Here is a 20,025-nt window from a genome sequence, read left to right on the forward strand (position 1 = left end):
TTTTCCTCCTGTCTGCTTACTTTGTGCCTTCCAATGCACAATGCAAACTACAGGTAGTGCTGCAGGGCCCACAAACTTTTACTTGCATTACAGAGCAGCTCTGGAGCTGTTACAGTGCCAAGCTGCTGCAAGAAATCAGCTTGAATGCTTCAGGGGCTGGGGCATTGCCAACATGAGCCCCACACCGAAGGAGGGTGTGGGTGTTTAATGCGAACTAAGGGTCATCCAAGCGCCGCAAAAGGCCGCCATTCCCTGCATACCCCTTTTCTCTTTTCATATGCAGATGAGGGTTCCAGCCAACTTTGGCCCACTGCTTGGATGACATCACTGTATGCAAATCCGGCTTCTGCAGACCTTCCCCCAGGAATGCTTGTACTAGTTGTTGCATTTGGTTTGTTGTTTGGGGGTGCTTCAGTATTAGGCAGCCTTCTGCCCTCCCATGTTCATCTGAAAATATGTGTTCTCCCTGCAGTTGTTGTTCCCAGATGAGAGTTCCCTTGTGCTGCCGCAGTTGAATCTCCTTTACTTGACAGAGATGTGCCTGAGCAGCGGCCCTCCCCAGCCCTATCCCAAATCATACTTATTTTGCATAGGAGATATCATGGTAATGAAGACTGTTATCCTAGGGTGAGGTTCATTCATTGCATTCTGGGTATGCTGACCCCTGTGATTTCCCCAAATGTGGGAAACTTGACTGCATTATTTGTGGTAGTGGGGGACTGTGTTTGTGCTTTCCTCTGGTCAGCTCTGGTAGAAGTCAGATTTCTTTGTCTCAGATCTTCCTCTAGCCTTGTTCTTCTTTCGAGAGTTCCCTTGTGCTGACTCAGTTGGATCTCCTTCACTTGACAGGGAAGTGCCCGAGCAGCGACCCTACCCAGCTCTAGCCCAACTCCTACTTACCTGCCAGGTGAGATACTATGATCATGAAGGTGCTTCTCCCAGGGCAAGGCTCACCCATTGCACTCTGGGTGTGCTGCTCTTGCGATTTCCCCAAATGTGGGAAACTTGACTGCATAATTTGTGTTTCCACTGGTCGGCTTTCATATAATTCAGATCTCTTTGTCTCAGGTCTCTCTCCAGCCTAGTTTGCAGTCTGTTTCCACTTCTTTTTTTTTGAGCCCCTCCCTTCTATACCCTTGTGCACTATGCTGACTTCTCCTCCTGTCTGCTTACTTTGTGCCTTCCAATGCACAATGCAAACTACAGGTAGTGCTGCAGGGCCCACAAACTTTTACTTGCATTACAGAGCAGCTCTGGAGCTGTTACAGTGCCAAGCTGCTGCAAGAAATCAGCTTGAATGCTTCAGGGGCTGGGGCATTGCCAACATGAGCCCCACACCGAAGGAGGGTGGGGGTGTTTAATGCGAACTAAGGGTCATCCAAGCGCCGCAAAAGGCCGCCATTCCCTGCATACCCCTTTTGCTCTTTTCATATGCAGATGAGGGTTCCAGCCAACTTTGGCCCACTGCTTGGATGACATCACTGTATGCAAATCCGGCTTCTGCAGACCTTCCCCCAGGAATGCTTGTACTAGTTGTTGCATTTGGTTTGTTGTTTGGGGGTGCTTCAGTATTAGGCAGCCTTCTGCCCTCCCATGTTCATCTGAAAATATGTGTTCTCCCTGCAGTTGTTGTCCCCAGATGAGAGTTCCCTTGTGCTGCCTCAGTTGAATCTCCTTTACTTGACAGAGATGTGCCTGAGCAGCGGCCCTCCCCAGCCCTATCCCAAATCATACTTATTTTGCATAGGAGATATCATGGTAATGAAGACTGTTATCCCAGGGTGAGGTTCATTCATTGCATTCTGGGTATGCTGACCCCTGTGATTTCCCCAAATGTGGGAAACTTGACTGCATTATTTGTGGTAGTGGGGGACTGTGTTTGTGCTTTCCTCTGGTCAGCTCTGGTAAAAGTCAGATTTCTTTGTCTCAGATCTTCCTCTAGCCTTGTTCTTCTTTCGAGAGTTCCCTTGTGCTGACTCAGTTGGATCTCCTTCACTTGACAGGGAAGTGCCCGAGCAGCGACCCTACCCAGCTCTAGCCCAACTCCTACTTACCTGCCAGGTGAGATACTATGATCATGAAGGTGCTTCTCCCAGGGCAAGGCTCACCCATTGCACTCTGGGTGTGCTGCTCTTGCGATTTCCCCAAATGTGGGAAACTTGACTGCATAATTTGTGTTTCCACTGGTCGGCTTTCATATAATTCAGATCTCTTTGTCTCAGGTCTCTCTCCAGCCTAGTTTGCAGTCTGTTTCCACTTCTTTTTTTTTGAGCCCCTCCCTTCTATACCCTTGTGCACTATCCTGACTTCTCCTCCTGTCTGCTTACTTTGTGCCTTCCAATGCACAATGCAAACTACAGGTAGTGCTGCAGGGCCCACACCCTTTTACATGCTTTACAGAGCAGCTCTGGAGCTGTTACAGTGCCCAGCTGCTGCAAGAAATCAGCTTGAATGCTTCAGGGGCTGGGGCATAGCCAACATGAGCCCCACACCGAAGGAGGGTGGAGGTGTTTAATGTGAATTAGGGGTCATCCAAGCGCCGCAAAAGGCCGCCATGCCCTGCACATCCCTTTTTTCTTTTCATATGCAGACGAGGGTTGAAGCCAACTTTGACCCACTGCTTGGATGACATCACCATATGCAAATCCATCTGCTGCAGGCCTTCCCCCAGGAATGCTTGCACTAGTTGTTGCATTTGGTTTGTTGTTTGGGGGTGCTTCAGTATTAGGCAGCCTTCTGCCCTCCCATGTTCATCTGAAAATATGTGTTCTCCCTGCAGTTGTTGTCCCCAGATGAGAGTTCCCTTGTGCTGCCTCAGTTGAATCTCCTTTACTTGACAGAGATGTGCCTGAGCAGCGGCCCTCCCCAGCTCTATCCCCAAATCATACTTATTTTGCATAGGAGATACCATGGTCATGAAGATTGTTCTCCCAGGGTGAGGTTCATTCATTGCATTCTGGGTATGCTGACCCCTGTGATTTCCCCAAATGTGGGAAACTGGACTGCATTATTTGTGGTAGTGAGGGACTGTGTTTGTGCTTTCCTCTGGTCAGCTCTGGTAAAAGTCAGATTTCTTTGTCTCAGATCTTCCTCTAGCCTTGTTCTTCTTTCGAGTTGCTCCCTCGGTGTGGGGCTCATGATGGCTATGCCCCAGCCCCTGAAGCATTCAAGCTGATTTCTTGCAGCAGCTGGGCACTGTAACAGCTCCAAAGCTGCTCTGTAAGGCAAGTAAAAGGGTGTGGGCCCTGCAGCACTACCTGTAGTTTGCATTGTGCGTTGGAAGGCACAAAGTAAGCAGACAGGAGAAGTCAGGGTAGTGCGCAAGGGCATAGAAGGGAGCAACTCAAGAAAAGAAAAGTGGAAACAGACTGCAAATTAGGCTGGAGAGAGACCTGAGACAAAGAGATCTGAATTATACGAGAGCCGACCAGGTGAAACACAAATTATGCAGTCATGTGTCCAACATTTGGGGAAACCGCAGGAGCAGCACACCCAGAGTGCAATGGGTGAGCCTTGCCCTGGGAGAAGCACCTTCATGATCATAGTATCTCACCTGGCAGGTAAGTAGGAGCTGGGCTAGAGCTGGGGAGGGTCGCTGCTCAGGCACCCCCCTGTCAAGTGAAGGAGATCCAACTGAGGCAGCACAAGGGAACTCTCGAAAGAAGAACAAGGCTAGAGGAAGATCTGAGACAAAGAAATCTGACTTTTACCAGAGCTGACCAGAGGAAAGCACAAACACAGTCCCTCACTACCACAAATAATGCAGTCCAGTTTCCCACATTTGGGGAAATCACAGGGGTCAGCATACCCAGAATGCAATGAATGAACCTCACCCTGGGAAAACAATCTTCATGACCATGGTATCTCCTATGCAAAATAAGTATGATTTGGGATAGAGCTGGGGAGGGCCGCTGCTCAGGCACATCTCTGTCAAGTAAAGGAGATTCAACTGAGGCAGCACAAGGGAACTCTCATCTGGGGACAACAACTGCAGGGAGAACACATATTTTCAGATGAACATGGGAGGGCAGAAGGCTGCCTAATACTGAAGCACCCCCAAACAACAAACCAAATGCAACAACTAGTGCAAGCATTCCTGGGGGAAGGCCTGCAGCAGATGGATTTGCATATGGTGATGTCATCCAAGCAGTGGGTCAAAGTTGGCTTCAACCCTCATCTGCATATGAATAGAGAAGAGGGGCGTGCAGGGCATGGCGGCCTTTTGCGGCGCTTGGATGACCCCTAGTTCGCATTAAACACCTCCACCCTCCTTCGGTGTGGGGCTCATGTTGGCTATGCCCCAGCCCCTGAAGCATTCAAGCTGATTTCTTGCAGCAGCTGGGCACTGTAACAGCTCCAGAGCTGCTCTGTAAGGCAAGTAAAAGGGTGTGGGCCATGCAGCACTACCTGTAGTTCGCATTGTGCGTTGGAAGGCACAAAGTAAGCAGACGGGAGAAGTCAGGATAGTGCGCAAGGGCATAGAAGGGAGCGGCTCAAGAAAAGAGAAGTGGAAACAGACAGCAAACTAGGCTGGAGAGAGACCTGAGACAAAGACATCTGAATTATACGAGAGCCGACCAGGGGAAACACAAATTATGCAGTCAAGTTTCCCACATTTGGGGAAATCACAGGGGCAGCACACCCAGAGTGCGATGGGTGAGCCTTGCCCTGGGAGAAGCACCTACATGATCATAGTATCTCACCTGGCAGGTAAGTAGGAGTTGGGCTAGAGCTGGGGAGGGTCGCTGCTCGGGCACCCCCCTGTCAAGTGAAGGAGATCCAACTGAGGCAGCACAAGGGAACTCTCGAAAGAAGAACAAGGCTAGAGGAAGATCTGAGACAAAGAAATCTGACTTTTACCAGAGCTGACCAGAGGAAAGCACAAACACAGTCCCCCACTACCACAAATAATGCAGTCAAGTTTCCCACATTTGGGGAAATCACAGGGGTCAGCATACCCAGAATGCAAAGAATGAACCTCAATCTGGGAGAACAATCTTCATGACCATGGTATCTCCTATGCAAAATAAGTATGATTTGGGATAGAGCTGGGGAGGGCCGCTGCTCAGGCACATCTCTGTCAAGTAAAGGAGATTCAACTGAGGCAGCACAAGGGAACTCTCATCTGGGGACAACAACTGCAGGGAGAACACATATTTTCAGATGAACATGGGAGGGCAGAAGGCTGCCTAATACTGAAGCACCCCCAAACAACAAACCAAATGCAACAACTAGTGCAAGCATTCCTGGGGGAAGGCCTGCAGCAGATGGATTTGCATATGGTGATGTCATCCAAGCAGTGGGTCAAAGTTGGCTTCAACCCTCGTCTGCATATGAAAAGAAAAAAGGGATGTGCAGGGCATGGCGGCCTTTTGCGGCGCTTGGATGACCCCTAATTCACATTAAACACCTCCACCCTCCTTCGGTGTGGTGCTCATGTTGGCTATGCCCCAGCCCCTGAAGCATTCAAGCTGATTTCTTGCAGCAGCTGGGCACTGTAACAGCTCCAGAGCTGCTCTGTAAAGCATGTAAAAGGGTGTGGGCCCTGCAGCACTACCTGTAGTTTGCATTGACGTTGGAAGGCACAAAGTAAGCAGACAGGAGAGGTCATAATAGTGCGCAAGGGCATAGAAGGGAGCGGCTCAAGAAAAGAGAAGTGGAAACAGACAGCAAACTAGGCTGGAGAGAGACCTGAGACAAAGAGATCTGAATTATACGAGAGCCGACCAGGGGAAACACAAATTATGCAGTCAAGTTTCCCACATTTGGGGAAATCGCAAGAGCAGCACACCCAGAGTGCAATGGGTGAGCCTTGCCCTGGGAGAAGCACCTTCATGATCATAGTATCTCACCTGGCAGGTAAGTAGGAGTTGGGCTAGAGCTGGGTAGGGTCGCTGCTCGGGCACTTCCCTGTCAAGTGAAGGAGATCCAACTGAGTCAGCACAAGGGTACTCTCGAAAGAAGAACAAGGCTAGAGGAAGATCTGAGACAAATAAATCTGACTTTTACCAGAGCTGACCAGAGGAAAGCACAAACACAGTCCCCCACTACCACAAATAATGAAGTCGAGTTTCCCACATTTGGGGAAATCACAGGGGTCAGCATACCCAGAATGCAATGAATGAACCTCACCCTGGGATAACAGTCTTCATTACCATGATATCTCCTATGCAAAATAAGTATGATTTGGGATAGGGCTGGGGAGGGCCGCTGCTCAGGCACATCTCTGTCAAGTAAAGGAGATTCAACTGAGGCAGCACCAGGGAACTCTCATCTGGGGACAACAACTGCAGGGAGAACACATATTTTCAGATGAACATGGGAGGGCAGAAGGCTGTCTAATACTGAAGCACCCCCAAACAACAAACCAAATGCAACAACTAGTACAAGCATTCCTGGGGGAAGGTCTGCAGAAGACGGATTTGCATACAGTGATGTCATCCAAGCAGTGGGCCAAAGTTGGCTGGAACCCTCATCTGCATATGAAAAGAGAAAAGGGGTATGCAGGGAATGGCGGCCTTTTGCGGCGCTTAGATGACCCTTAGTTCGCATTAAACACCCCCACCCTCCTTCGGTGTGGGGCTCATGTTGGCAATGCCCCAGCCCCTGAAGCATTCAAGCTGATTTCTTGCAGCAGCTTGGCACTGTAACAGCTCCAGAGCTGCTCTGTAATGCAAGTAAAAGTTTGTGGGCCCTGCAGCACTACCTGTAGTTTGCATTGTGCATTGGAAGGCACAAAGTAAGCAGACAGGAGGAGAAGTCAGGATAGTGCACAAGGGTATAGAAGGGAGGGGCTCAAAAAAAAAAGAAGTGGAAACAGACTGCAAACTAGGCTGGAGAGAGACCTGAGACAAAGAGATCTGAATTATATGAAAGCCGACCAGTGGAAACACAAATTATGCAGTCAAGTTTCCCACATTTGGGGAAATCACAGGGGCAGCACACCCAGAGTGCAATGGGTGAGCCTTGCCCTGGGAGAAGCACCTTCATGATCATAGTATCTCACCTGGCAGGTAAGTAGGAGTTGGGCTAGAGCTGGGGAGGGTCGCTGCTTGGGCACCCCCCTGTCAAGTAAAGGAGATCCAACTGAGGCAGCACAAGGGAACTCTCGAAAGAAGAACAAGGCTAGAGGAAGATCTGAGACAAAGAAATCTGACTTTTACCAGAGCTGACCAGAGGAAAGCACAAACACAGTCCCCCACTACCACAAATAATGCAGTCAAGTTTCCCACATTTGGGGAAATCACAGGAGTCAGCATACCCAGAATGCAATGAATGAACCTCACCCTGGGAGAACAATCTTCATGACCATGGTATCTCCTATGCAAAATAAGTATGATTTGGGATAGGGCTGGGGAGGGCCGATGCTCAGGCACATCTCTGTCAAGTAAAGAAGATTCAACTGAGGCAGCACAAGGGAACTCTCATCTGGGGACAACAACTGCAGGGAGAACACATATTTTCAGATGAACATGGGAGGGCAGAAGGCTGCCTAATACTGAAGCACCCCCAAACAACAAACCAAATGCAACAACTAGTGCAAGCATTCCTGGGGGAAGGCCTGCAGCAGATGGATTTGCATATGGTGATGTCATCCAAGCAGTGGGTCAAAGTTGGCTTCAACCCTCGTCTGCATATGAAAAGAGAAAAGGGGCATGCAGGGCATGGCGGCCTTTTGCGGCGCTTGGATGACCTATAGTTCGCATTAAACACCTCCACCCTCCTTCGGTGCGGGGCTCATGTTGGCTATGCCCCAGCCCCTGAAGCATTCAAGCTGATTTCTTGCAGAAGCTGGGCACTGTAACAACTCCAGAGCTGCTCTGTATGGCAAGTAAAAGGGTGTGGGCCCTGCAGCACTACCTGTAGTTCGCATTGTGCGTTGGAAGGCACAAAGTAAGCAGATGGGAGAAGTCAGGATAGTGCGCAAGGGCATAGAAGGGAGCGGCTCAAGAAAAGAGAAGTGGAAACAGACAGCAAACTAGGCTGGAGAGCTCTTCTGTCTATATTTTGCAAACCTGCTCTTGTCCTCTCCAGCTGCTCCATGTAGATTTGACGTCTGGAAAGGTGCATAACCCACTGACAAGCAGGCACACTCCTGCATGAGTTTTCTCTCTCACTAGCTGGATGATACACAATCATTTGCATGTGCTCCACCTCCGACACACCACCCACCCAACCACCCAGTGACCAGAGCCACCCACAAGCCAACTGGCTCCGTGATTTAATTTGCACAGTGTAGTCATCCAGGCAGCATGTCCTTCTCAATGGAAGGATCTCTGGTTCCATGGAATCTTCCACATTGGAATGCTGCGGAATAAAAGGATTTAAATATTCAGCTTGCTAGCATTCAATGTACCTGCGGCTTGGCTTTAGCACATGGGTCTTCATCCTGTGGCCCTCCAGCTGCTGTGAAACTACACATCCCAGCATGCCCTGCCACAGTTTTGCTATTAAGGTATGCTAAAACTGAGGCAGGGCATGCTGGGATGTGTAGTTCCACAGCAGCTGGAGGGTCGCAGGTTGAAGACCCATGTTCTAGCATGCCTGTTCTATGATGCATGTACCGTGATGTCACAATCAGCTTGGAATGGGGTGTCTAGCAGGCATTTGCTGACAGCCACTTGAGGGAGACACACATCAGGAGATGCAGCATATCGGAGGTCTTCGATGCCTTTCCAGCAAATGCACACCACCTGCTGCTGGTCTGGACACAAAACAATGCCCACAATCGAAGTCCCAAAATGCCCAACTACAGGATTCATGTAAGTAGTGAATTTAGGAATGAATTTAGAAGTAGGAAATTAAGTTAGTTCACAAGTACATTCAAATTCAGATCTAAAGTCTAGGTAGGCCTCACGTCCTGGCAGCCCCCAGCACTTAAAAATGCCTTGATTAGAGGTAGAGAATTAAATGTAGATAAAAAGTAGACACAAAATAAGACTCCACAGAGCAGTTATCAGGTGTCTTTATCAATTGTTGCATTTAAAAAATCAAGCAATTAGGGAACACAATGTTGCAACAATGTAACCCTATTTGCAAAATAGTACTGAATAAGTTTGTCGATGTAAGACATTTGCAAAGGCGCATCCAAAACACGCTGGAAAATGCAACTGAATCTGTTTTTGGAGGCTAGAATAGGAAATGTGCATCGGTCCTACAAGTACTGAAAGCTCTTCTACCATCTCCCTTTTCTGAAAAGCCATTTAATATATGGTTCCCAGATAGGGGACATATCAGATATTGCCTTTCAAAAGCAGCAAATATCATACCACTTCTATTGCCATCAAAGATAAACATTGATTGTTTTCAGATATTGGATTGAAAAAGCAGTCTTTATTGACATAAAGAAGCAAAAAAACATACATAAACATTACACACATAAGTACTGTGTTGCAGCACAGATAAAACACAATACAAATGCTGTCGGTATAGTACAGTTCAAGAACTACAGCACAGGCCAGCCTACACTATAAATCATGAACTGCACTATACATTTAAACAATACAATAATACAACAGTTAATAAGGCTATGGGTGTGGAGTGTAAGAGGGTGAGGGAATCACAAGCCCGAAGCTTTATTGAAAGACAGACACATATAAAGGGAGGATTAATAAATACAAAGATATCCTTTACTATAGAATGTAGTCCAATCCGGTCTTTCAACTCTTCCACAACTTAAAAACGGATAGTGTTCCCAAGCCTTCCATCCTGGAATATCTTCAGTCTCTCGCCAATGAAGAAAACAATCCCTCCAGCAGACTCTTCAACCACGATACAAGATCACAGCCAAAAGGGCGAGAAGCAACTACACTTTTGTTTAACCAAAATAGCTAAAACTTAGTGGAGGAAAGTGCAGTGCACCAAAACATAAGCTGACACAATCATGGAGAATGCGCCAGCATATATGCTCTTCTATCTATATTTTGCAAACCTGCTCTTGTCCCCTCCAGCTGCTCCATGTAGATTTGACGTCTGGCAAGGTGCATAACCCACTGACAAGCAGGCACACTCCTGCATGAGTTTTCACTCTCACTAGCTGGATGATACACATTCATTTGCATGTGCTCCACCTCCGACACACCGCCCACCCAACCACCCAGTCACCAGAGCCACCCACAAGCCAACTGGCTCCGTGACTTAATTTGCTCAGTGCAGTCATCCAGGCAGCATGTCCTTCTCAATGGAATAATCTCTGGTTCCATGGAATCTTCCGCATTGGAATGCTGCGGAACAAAAAGGATTTAAACATTCAGCTTGCTAGCATTCAATGTACCTGCGGCTTGGCTCTAGCACATGGGTCTTCATCCTGTGGCCCTCCAGCTGCTGTGAAACTACACATCCCAGCATGCCCTGCCACAGTTTTGCTATTAAGGTATGTTAAAACTGAGGCAGGGCATGCTGGGATGTGTAGTTCCACAGCAGCTGGAGGGTCGCAGGTTGAAGACCCATGTTCTAGCATGCCTGTTCTATGATGCATGTTCCGTGATGTCACAATCAGCTTGGAATGGGGTATCTAGCAGGCATTTGCTGACAGCCACTTGAGGTAGACACACATCAGGAGATGCAGCATATCGGAGGTCTTCGATGCCTTTCCAGCAAATGCACACCACCTGCTGCTGGTCTGGACACAAAACAATGCCCACAATCGAAGTCCCAAAATGCCCAACTACAGGATTCATGTAAGTAGTGAATTTAGGAATGAATTTAGAAGTAGGAAATTAAGTTAGTTCACAAGTACATTCAAATTCAGATCTAAAGTCTAGGTAGGCCTCACGTCCTGGCAGCCCCCAGCATTTAAAAATGCCTTGATTAGAGGTAGGGAATTAAATGTAGATAAGAAGTAGACGCAAAATAAGACTCCACAGAGCAGTTATCAGGTGTCTTTATCAATTGTTGCATTTAAAAAATCAAGCAATTAGGGAACACAATGTTGCAACAATGTAACCCTATTTGCAAAATAGTACTAAATAAGTTTGTCGATGTAAGACATTTGCAAAGGCGCATTTAAAACACACTGGAAAATGCAACTGAATCTGTTTTTGGAGGCTAGAATAGGAAATGTGCATCGGTCCAACAAGTACTGAAAGCTCTTCTACCATCTTCCTTTTCTGAAAAGCCATTTAATATATGGTTCCCAGATAGGGGACATATCAGATATTGCCTTTCAAAAGCAGCAAATATCATACCACTTCTATTGCCATCAAAGATAAACATTGATTGTTTTCAGATATTGGATTGAAAAAGCAGTCTTTATTGACATAAAGAAGCAAAAAAACATACATAAACATTACACACATAAGTACTGTGTTGCAGCACAGCCAAAACACAATACAAATGCTGTCGGTATAGTACAGTTCAAGAACTACAGCACAGGCCAGCCTACACTATAAATCATGAACTGCACTATACATTTAAACTATACAATAATACAACAGTTAATAAGGCTATGTGTGTGGAGTGTAAGAGGGTGAGGGAATCACAAGACCGAAGCTTTATTGTAACACAGACACATATAAGGGGAGGGGCAATAAATAGAAAGGTATCCTTTACTATAGAATGTAGTCCAATCCGACCTCTGTGCTCTTCCACAACTGAAAAACGGATAGTGTTCCCAAGCCTTCCATCCTGGAATATCTTTGGTCTTTCGCCAATGAAGAAAACAATCCCTCCCTCCAGCAGACCCTTCAACCACGATACAAGATCACAGCCAAAAGGCCGAGAAGCAACTACACTTGAGCTTAACAAAAATGGCTAAAACTTAGTGGAGGAAAGTGCAGTGCACCAAAACATAAGCTGACACAATCATGGAGAATGTGCCAGCAGATATGCTCTTCTATCTATATTTTGCAAACCTGCTCTTGTCCCCTCCAGCTGCTCTATGTAGATTTGACGTCTGGCAAGGTGCATAACCCACTGACAAGCAGGCACACTCCTGCATGAGTTTTCTCTCTCACTAGCTGGATGATACACAATCATTTGCATGTGCTCCACCTCCGACACACCACCCACCCAACCACCCAGTCACCAGAGCCACCCACAAACCAACTGGCTCCGTGATTTAATTTGCACAGTGTAGTCATCCAGGCAGCATGTCCTTCTCAATGGAAGGATCTCTGGTTCCATGGAATCTTCCACATTGGAATGCTGCGGAACAAAAAGGATTTAAATATTCAGCTTGCTAGCATTCAATGTACCTGCGGCTTGGCTCTAGCACATGGGTCTTCATCCTGTGGCCCTCCAGCTGCTGTGAAACTACACATCCCAGCATGCCCTGCCACAGTTTTGCTATTAAGGTATGCTAAAACTGAGGCAGGGCATGCTGGGATGTGTAGTTCCACAGCAGCTGGAGGGTCGCAGGTTGAAGACCCATGTTCTAGCATGCCTGTTCTATGATGCATGTACCGTGATGTCACAATCAGCTTGGAATGGGGTGTCTAGCAGGCATTTGCTGACAGACACTTGAGGGAGACACACATCAGGAGATGCAGCATATCGGAGGTCTTCGATGCCTTTCCAGCAAATGCACACCACCTGCTGCTGGTCTGGACACAAAACAATGCCCACAATCGAAGTCCCAAAATGCCCAACTACAGGATTCATGTAAGTAGTGGATTTAGGAATGAATTTAGAAGTAGGAAATTAAGTTAGTTCACAAGTACATTCAAATTCAGATCTAAAGTCTAGGTAGGCCTCACGTCCTGGCAGCCCCCAGCATTTAAAAATGCCTTGATTAGAGGTAGAGAATTAAATGTAGATAAGAAGTAGACACAAAATAAGACTCCACAGAGCAGTTATCAGCTGTCTTTATCAATTGTTGCATTTAAAAAATCAAGCAATTAGGGAACACAATGTTGCAACAATGTAACCCTATTTGCAAAATAGTACTAAATAAGTTTGTCGATGTAAGACATTTGCAAAGGCGCATCCAAAACACGCTGGAAAATGCAACTGAATCTGTTTTTGGAGGCTAGAATAGGAAATGAGCATCGGTCCTACAAGTACTGAAAGCTCTTCTCCCATCTCCCTTTTCTGAAAAGCCATTTAATATATGGTTCCCAGATAGGGGACATATCAGATATTGCCTTTAAAAAGCAGCAAATATCATACCACTTCTATTGCCATCAAAGATAAACATTGATTGTTTTCAGATATTGGATTGAAAAAGCAGTCTTTATTGACATAAAGAAGCAAAAAAACATACATAAACATTACACACATAAGTACCGTGTTGCAGCACAGCCAAAACACAATACAAATGCTGTCGGTATAGTACAGTTCAAGAACTACAGCACAGGCCAGCCTACACTATAAATCATGAACTGCACTATACATTTAAACAATACAATAATACAACAGTTAATAAGGCTATGGGTGTGGAGTGTAAGAGGGTGAAGGAATCACAAGCCCGAAGCTTTATTGAAAGACAGACACATATAAATGGAGGATTAATAAATACAAAGATATCCTTTACTATAGAATGTAGTCCAATCCGGTCTTTCAACTCTTCCACAACTGAAAAACGGATAGTGTTCCCAAGCCTTCCATCCTGGAATATCTTCAGTCTCTCGCCAATGAAGAAAACAATCCCTCCAGCAGACTCTTCAACCACGATACAAGATCACAGCCAAAAGGGCGAGAAGCAACTACACTTGCGTTTAACCAAAATGGCTAAAACTTAGTGAAGGAAAGTGCAGTGCACCAAAACATAAGCTGACACAATCATGGAGAATGCGCCAGCATATATGCTCTTCTATCTATATTTTGCAAACCTGCTCTTGTCCCCTCCAGCTGCTCCATGTAGATTTGACGCCTGGCAAGGTGCATAACCCACTGACAAGCAGGCACACTCCTGCATGAGTTTTCACTCTCACTAGCTGGATGATACACATTCATTTGCATGTGCTCCACCTCCGACACACAGCCCACCCAACCACCCAGTCACCAGAGCCACCCACAAGCCAACTGGCTCCGTGATTTAATTTGCACAGTGCAGTCATCAAGGCAGCATGTCCTTCTCAATGGAATAATCTCTGGTTCCATGGAATCTTCCGCATTGGAATGCTGCGGAACAAAAATGATTTAAACATTCAGCTTGCTAGCATTCAATGTACCTGCGGCTTGGCTCTAGCACATGGGTCTTCATCCTGTGGCTCTCCAGCTGCTGTGAAACTACACATCCCAGCATGCCCTGCCACAGTTTTGCTATTAAGGTATGCTAAAACTGAGGCAGGGCATGCTGGTATATGTAGTTCCACAGCAGCTGGAGGGTCGCAGGTTGAAGACCCATATTCTAGCATGCCTGTTCTATGATGCATGTTCCGTGATGTCACAATCAGCTTGGAATGGGGTGTCTATCATGCATTTGCTGACAGCCACTTGAGGGAGACACACATCAGGAGATGCAGCATATCGGAGGTCTTCGATGCCTTTCCAGCAAATGCACACCACCAGCTGCTGGTCTGGACACAAAGCAATGCCCACAATTGAAGGCTCAAAATGCCCAACTACAGGATTAATGTAAGTAGTGAATTTAGGAATGAATTTAGAAGTAGAAAATTAAGTTAGTTCACAAGTACATTCAAATTCAGATCTAAAGTCTAGGTAGGCCTCACGTCCTGGCAGCCCCCAGCATTTAAAAATGCCTTGATTAGAGGTAGGGAATTAAATGTAGATAAGAAGTAGACACAAAATAAGACTCCACAGAGCAATTATCAGGTGTCTTTATCAATTGTTGCATTTAAAAAAATCAAGCAATTAGGGAACACAATGTTGCGACAATGTAACCCTATTTGCAAAATAGTACTAAATAAGTTTGTCGATGTAAGACATTTGCAAAGGCGCAAACAAAACACGCTGGAAAATGCAACTGAATCTGTTTTTGGAGGTTTGAATAGATGCAGGATCAAGTAGCTCAATGGGTAAGGTATTTGATTAGAATTCAACAGGTTATAGGTTTGAATCCTGGGTATGATAGTTTGAGGTGTTATTTAATAAAGTATGTTTATATATTAGTCACACATGGCTTACTTGTACAAATGGCATGTCACCAGTTAGTGCTGACTGCTGATATGCCATTTGCACAAACACGCCATGTGTGACTGTATATGCATTTAAGGAGGGCACCCCGGCAATACCACAAACCATTGAGTGTCAAGTATACTAGATATATCTTCATATCTCATGTGCTTTCTCTGAGACCAATCTTGTTATGCCCCTTCCCCACAAGGCATGCGCCTTTTGTCCATATTGCAAAAATGGGGAGGGGGGGGGGCATATAATTATCTGTCACAGGGCACCAAAAAGTCTAGTTATGGCTCTGGTATGCATTATGTAATCTGGCAGACCATATCTCCAACACTGGCTGGTTGGAATAGAAATCCGGTTATCTATGTGAGCAAATGACCATCAACGATTTACTCTCAAACACTAGAAAATGGACAAAAATGGTCCCCTAAACAAATTGGTTAAATTTTGGGTTTAACCAATTTGTGTAATGACCATTTTTGACCACTTTTCTAGTGTTTGGGAGCAAATGGTTAATTGACATTTGCTCCTATACATTACCAGATTTTCATTCCATCCATCCAGACTGGATAGATAGCCTGACAGATAATTGTGTAGTGTACGCCCAGGATAACTGTCAGTTGTGCTTTCTTTTATGACGGCACATAAATGGGTGGGCAGATCCAGAGCAAGCACTGCCCACTCATGCATAGTTGTCAACTGATGTGAAGTTCCAGGGGGCAATCTCAGTTATAAAGAAAAGTATCTGGAAATTGTCCCTAGTTTATAAAAAAAATAAAAAAAAATTGATCAACTCCATTTATTTAGTATGATATCCCAGGTGATAGGATGCCGGCAGTCAGAACAACATACTTTATTAAATAACACATCTCAAACTACCATACCCAGGATTCAAACCTATAACCTGTTGAATTCTAATCAAACACCCTACCTATTGAGCTATTTGATCCTGCATAAAAATTGTGAACATTATATGAAGCTATTGGTACTTTGAAAAAAAAAGTATCAGCATTACAACGCAGCAGATCCATGCAGTTTGCAGCCACACACTACATGTATCTGCTCAGCCACAATGCTGATTATTTCTTCACAAAGTACAAGGTAAGCTCCAAACAGAATTCTCTAGCTTAGAATTATGCCAAACCTAGAAGTCGGGCCCCCCACCCTGGGATCCCCCAGAGGGAGGCCTGCACCGTCATGCGGCAGGCTTGTCCGTTTTGGAAGCAGGCTGATGGGCAGCCCAGGCTTGCTTCAGTCTGGGCTTGGCAGGTCTGGAAGCATGAGCTTGCTTTGGGTATGCCTGACCTTGGGTACGCTTTACCTTGAGGATGAAAGGGCCAAGGGAAAGTACTTTTAGCCTTCTGCGTGGTAGGAGTCATACTAGGTAGGCAAGCTGTTTTAGCAGTAGCCAGATCAGCTACAATCTTATTGAGGTCTTCTCCAAAGAGAGTGTCTCCCTTGAAAGGAAGCACCTCCAGGGTTTTCTTGGAATCCATATCCACCGACCAGGATCTCAACCAGCTGTATAAAGTATTACCTTGGAACTGGCTCTCCACTCCCCATTATCTGGTTATCATGGCTTCCTCCGCCAGTGTCCAGACTCGCTTGCTGAAGCTCGGCCACTTCTTCCTAGCAGCAGGCTCCTGGATCACTGGGCAGCAGAGGTGCTTGGGAGCCGGAAGGGGGCGGAGCAATCAGGCAGGCAGTTGCAGTGCTGCCCAGCTATCTGTGGTGTGAGAAGAAGCAGGGGCACCCCACCGCTGGCAGTGCTGCAGCTAGCGGTGGTGGCAGCGGCGAGGCTGCTGGGCTGGGTCTTGAAAAAGGTGGAAAGAAGGGTGTTACGGCATGGAATGTACAAACTGCGAGACCCTGCTGGTAGCGCCTTTGTCTATTTAGTAGGAAGGGCACGTAACAGCCGGAGGGCAATGGAGGAAGCCCCTTTAGGGCTGGAGCCCGGCGGCAACTGACTCCGTTGTCTCTGGCAGTTCCGCCCCTGGACTAGAGGAATGGTCAAGAACATGGCAACATTTAATGCCAAAAAATGCAAAATCATACACGTCTCAAAAATACAAAGGCTAACTATAATATTAAGGGCATTATAATGGCAAGAGGAAAGCTATCTAAGTATTACTATTTCAGGTGAGCAATGTAACAAAGCAATAGGAAAGGCAAGTCAGATGCTTAGGTAAAGAACCAGTAGCAGAAAAAAGTAATACAGGTTGAGTATCCCATATCCAAATATTCCGAAATACGGAATATTCCGAAATACGGACTTTTTTGAGTGAGACTGAGATAGTGAAACCTTTGTTTTTTGATGGCTCAGTGTACACAAACTTTGTTTAATACTCAAAGTTATTAAAAATATTGTATTAAATGAACTTCAGACTGTGTGTATAAGGTGTATATGACACATAAATGAATTCTGTGAATGTACACACACTTTGTTTAATGCACAAAGTTATAAAAAATATTGGCTAAAATTACCTTCAGGCTGTGTATATATGGTATATATGAAACATAAATGCATTCTGTGCTTAGATTTAGGTCCCATCACCATAATATCTCGTTATGGTATGCAATTATTCCAAAATACAGAAAAATCCGATATCCAAAATTCCTCTGGTCCCAAGCATTTTGGATAAGGGATACTCAACCTGTAATGCCACTGTATAGGTCCTTGGTACAGCCACATTTAGAATCCTGTGTTCAGTTCCAGAAGCCATATCTCAAGTCCTGTTGGAGAAAGAGCACTATATAAATAAATAGTATCAGAATTTGTTTCACGGCACCCCTAGGCCAAAGTTTTTTTTATTGAGAAATTCAGAAAAAAATATAAAATTAAGTAAATTGTGTTTATAGCATGTCATCCTCAGGTTCAGTTATGTTGTGAGGGAATGGTTTTGCCAATTTAATAAAGTATAAATAATTTTAATTGGTCCTGGACCACCAAACTATGCTACCAGTGCAAGAACCCCAGTTTGGAAACTACTGCCATAAAATAAACCTTTTTTGTTTTTTTTAAACTACATGTAATACACCTTAGATCTCAGTTCCTAAAAGGTTTTAAACCCTTGCATACAGTAAACTACACATATTTAAAAATCCTACACCGGGCACAAGTGCTCACGGGCCAATTTCATGGCAGTCTCGGATAGAAGGGCATTGTGGATTCACCAAGGGAATGCTGATGCTGACTCCAAGAAGCCTCTTCAAGATCGCAGGAGCAGAGTCCTCTGCTTCTGCCAAATCCACTGCATGACGCTGGGGCTCTCTTGCAGGAGCCCACACCAGTGGGGGGCACCAGGGGCGGAACTACTGGCAGGGCAGGCAGTGCATTGCACTGGTGCCCCACCGCACTCAAGGGCCCACAGCCGCCGGCATTACAATGAGTCACAATGACTCATTGTATTATGCCGCAGCCGCACACCAGCGCTCCCGTCAGGTCTGCGTCCTGCGACTCCCGCCGCCCGCCCGTCGTAACGAACAGATCAGGCCAGGGCACTACGGGCAGCAACCGCAGCACCAGACACGCTGCCGCCTCTGTAACACACGAAGAGGGAGGAGGGTCGCTTGGAGATGAGAGGAGCAGCGGCACGGGCGGGAGGAGGAGGAGGAGGGAGCTGAAGGAAGGAGCCGCAGCAGCGCTTTGTTACTGGTGGAGGCGCTGCTGCTGCTGCCCCTCTGCTTCACTATAGGCTGTCTTCCGAGAACAGCCTATAGTGAAGCAGAGGGGCAGCAGCAGCAGCGCCTCCACCAATAAGACAGCGCTGCTGCGGCTCCCTCCTCCACCTCCCTCCTCCTCCTTCTCTACTGCCCGGGAATCGTCAAGCTGCACGAGAAGCCTGAGCCAGCGGAGAGGGTAAGTATAATTCTTCTTTCTTTCTTTCTTTCTTTCTTTCTTTCTTTCTTTCTTTCTTTCTTTCTTTCTTTCTTTCTTTCTTTCTTTCTTTCTTTCTTTCGTCTCTTTCTTTCTTTGTTGGGACTGCCTGCCGCTATGTGTAAAAAGGGGGAATCTGCCTGCCGCTATGTGTAAAAAGGGGGAATCTGCCTGCCGCTATGTGTAAAAAGGGGGAATCTGCCTGCCGCTATGTGTAAAAAGGGGGAATCTGCCTGCAGCTATGTGTAAAAGGGGGGAATCTGCCTGCAGCTATGTGTTAAAAGGGGGAATCTGCCTGCAGCTATGTGTAAAAAGGGGGACTACCTGCCGCAATGTGTAAAAAGGGGGAATCTGCCTGCCGCTATGTGTAAAAAGGGGGAATCTGCCTGCAGCTATGTGTAAAAAGGGGGACTGCCTGCCGCAATGTGTAAAAAGGGGGAATCTGCCTGCCGCAATGTGTAAAAAGGGGGAAGCTGCTTGCCGCAATGTGTAAAAAGGGGGAATCTGCTTGCCGCAATGTGTAACAAGGGGGAATCTGCCTGCCGTAATGTGTAACAAGGGGGATGCTGTCTGCCGTAATGTGTAACAAGGGCACGCTGTCTGCCATAATGTGTAACAAGGGCAAGCTGTCTGCTGTAATGTGTAACAAGGGCAAGCTGTCTGCTGTAATGTGTAAAAAGTGTACGATGTCTGCCATTATGTGTAACAAGGGCAGGCTGACTGCTGTTATGTGAAAAAAGTGTACGCTGTCTGCCGCTATGTTTAACAAGGGCAGGCTGTCTGCCGTTATGTGTAAAAAGTGTACGCTGTCTGCCGCTATGTTTAACAAGGGCAGGCTGTCTGCCGTTATGTGAAAAAAATGTACGCTGTCTGCCGCTATGTGTAACAAGGGCACGCTGTCTGCCGTTGTGTAAAAAAGGGGGATGCTGTCTGCCGTAATGTGTAAAAAGGGGACGCTGTCTGCTGTAATGTGTAAAAAGAGGACGCTGTCTGCTGTAATGTGTAAAAAGAGGAATCTGTCCGCCGTAAGGTGTAAAAGGGTCTCTACCTGGTGTAGTGGTGCTACTGTGCGGCGTAATTTGAATAATGGAGACTACTGTGCACCGTTTTATGAATTGGTATTA

The 20,025-nt window shown here is 46.3% G+C and overlaps 13 non-coding genes across 13 annotated transcripts; 5 read left to right on the plus strand and 8 right to left on the minus strand.

Moving 5' to 3' along the window:
- The first annotated feature begins 576 nt into the window (after positions 1-576).
- On the plus strand, positions 577-740 carry LOC134995107 (U1 spliceosomal RNA). The gene has a single exon (XR_010197985.1). It is a non-coding gene; the product is annotated as a U1 spliceosomal RNA (small nuclear RNA).
- Positions 741-892: 152 nt separating this feature from the next.
- Positions 893-1,055, plus strand: LOC134995113 (U1 spliceosomal RNA). The gene has a single exon (XR_010197991.1). It is a non-coding gene; the product is annotated as a U1 spliceosomal RNA (small nuclear RNA).
- A 675-nt stretch (positions 1,056-1,730) lies between these two features.
- On the plus strand, positions 1,731-1,894 carry LOC134995108 (U1 spliceosomal RNA). The gene has a single exon (XR_010197986.1). It is a non-coding gene; the product is annotated as a U1 spliceosomal RNA (small nuclear RNA).
- A 152-nt stretch (positions 1,895-2,046) lies between these two features.
- LOC134995114 (U1 spliceosomal RNA) lies at positions 2,047-2,209 on the plus strand. Its single transcript, XR_010197992.1, has one exon. It is a non-coding gene; the product is annotated as a U1 spliceosomal RNA (small nuclear RNA).
- A 675-nt stretch (positions 2,210-2,884) lies between these two features.
- Positions 2,885-3,048, plus strand: LOC134995104 (U1 spliceosomal RNA). The gene has a single exon (XR_010197983.1). It is a non-coding gene; the product is annotated as a U1 spliceosomal RNA (small nuclear RNA).
- Positions 3,049-3,405: 357 nt separating this feature from the next.
- LOC134995117 (U1 spliceosomal RNA) lies at positions 3,406-3,568 on the minus strand. The gene has a single exon (XR_010197995.1). It is a non-coding gene; the product is annotated as a U1 spliceosomal RNA (small nuclear RNA).
- Positions 3,569-3,720: 152 nt separating this feature from the next.
- LOC134995105 (U1 spliceosomal RNA) lies at positions 3,721-3,884 on the minus strand. Its single transcript, XR_010197984.1, has one exon. It is a non-coding gene; the product is annotated as a U1 spliceosomal RNA (small nuclear RNA).
- A 671-nt stretch (positions 3,885-4,555) lies between these two features.
- LOC134995116 (U1 spliceosomal RNA) lies at positions 4,556-4,718 on the minus strand. The gene has a single exon (XR_010197994.1). It is a non-coding gene; the product is annotated as a U1 spliceosomal RNA (small nuclear RNA).
- Positions 4,719-4,870: 152 nt separating this feature from the next.
- LOC134995109 (U1 spliceosomal RNA) lies at positions 4,871-5,034 on the minus strand. The gene has a single exon (XR_010197987.1). It is a non-coding gene; the product is annotated as a U1 spliceosomal RNA (small nuclear RNA).
- Positions 5,035-5,704: 670 nt separating this feature from the next.
- On the minus strand, positions 5,705-5,867 carry LOC134995112 (U1 spliceosomal RNA). The gene has a single exon (XR_010197990.1). It is a non-coding gene; the product is annotated as a U1 spliceosomal RNA (small nuclear RNA).
- A 152-nt stretch (positions 5,868-6,019) lies between these two features.
- LOC134995110 (U1 spliceosomal RNA) lies at positions 6,020-6,183 on the minus strand. The gene has a single exon (XR_010197988.1). It is a non-coding gene; the product is annotated as a U1 spliceosomal RNA (small nuclear RNA).
- Positions 6,184-6,858: 675 nt separating this feature from the next.
- Positions 6,859-7,021, minus strand: LOC134995111 (U1 spliceosomal RNA). The gene has a single exon (XR_010197989.1). It is a non-coding gene; the product is annotated as a U1 spliceosomal RNA (small nuclear RNA).
- A 152-nt stretch (positions 7,022-7,173) lies between these two features.
- On the minus strand, positions 7,174-7,337 carry LOC134995102 (U1 spliceosomal RNA). Its single transcript, XR_010197981.1, has one exon. It is a non-coding gene; the product is annotated as a U1 spliceosomal RNA (small nuclear RNA).
- Between the last annotated feature and the right edge of the window lie 12,688 nt (positions 7,338-20,025).

The sequence above is a fragment of the Pseudophryne corroboree genome, unplaced genomic scaffold, assembly GCF_028390025.1.
Source record: "Pseudophryne corroboree isolate aPseCor3 unplaced genomic scaffold, aPseCor3.hap2 scaffold_1367, whole genome shotgun sequence".
In the NCBI taxonomy this organism is placed as follows: domain Eukaryota; kingdom Metazoa; phylum Chordata; class Amphibia; order Anura; family Myobatrachidae; genus Pseudophryne; species Pseudophryne corroboree.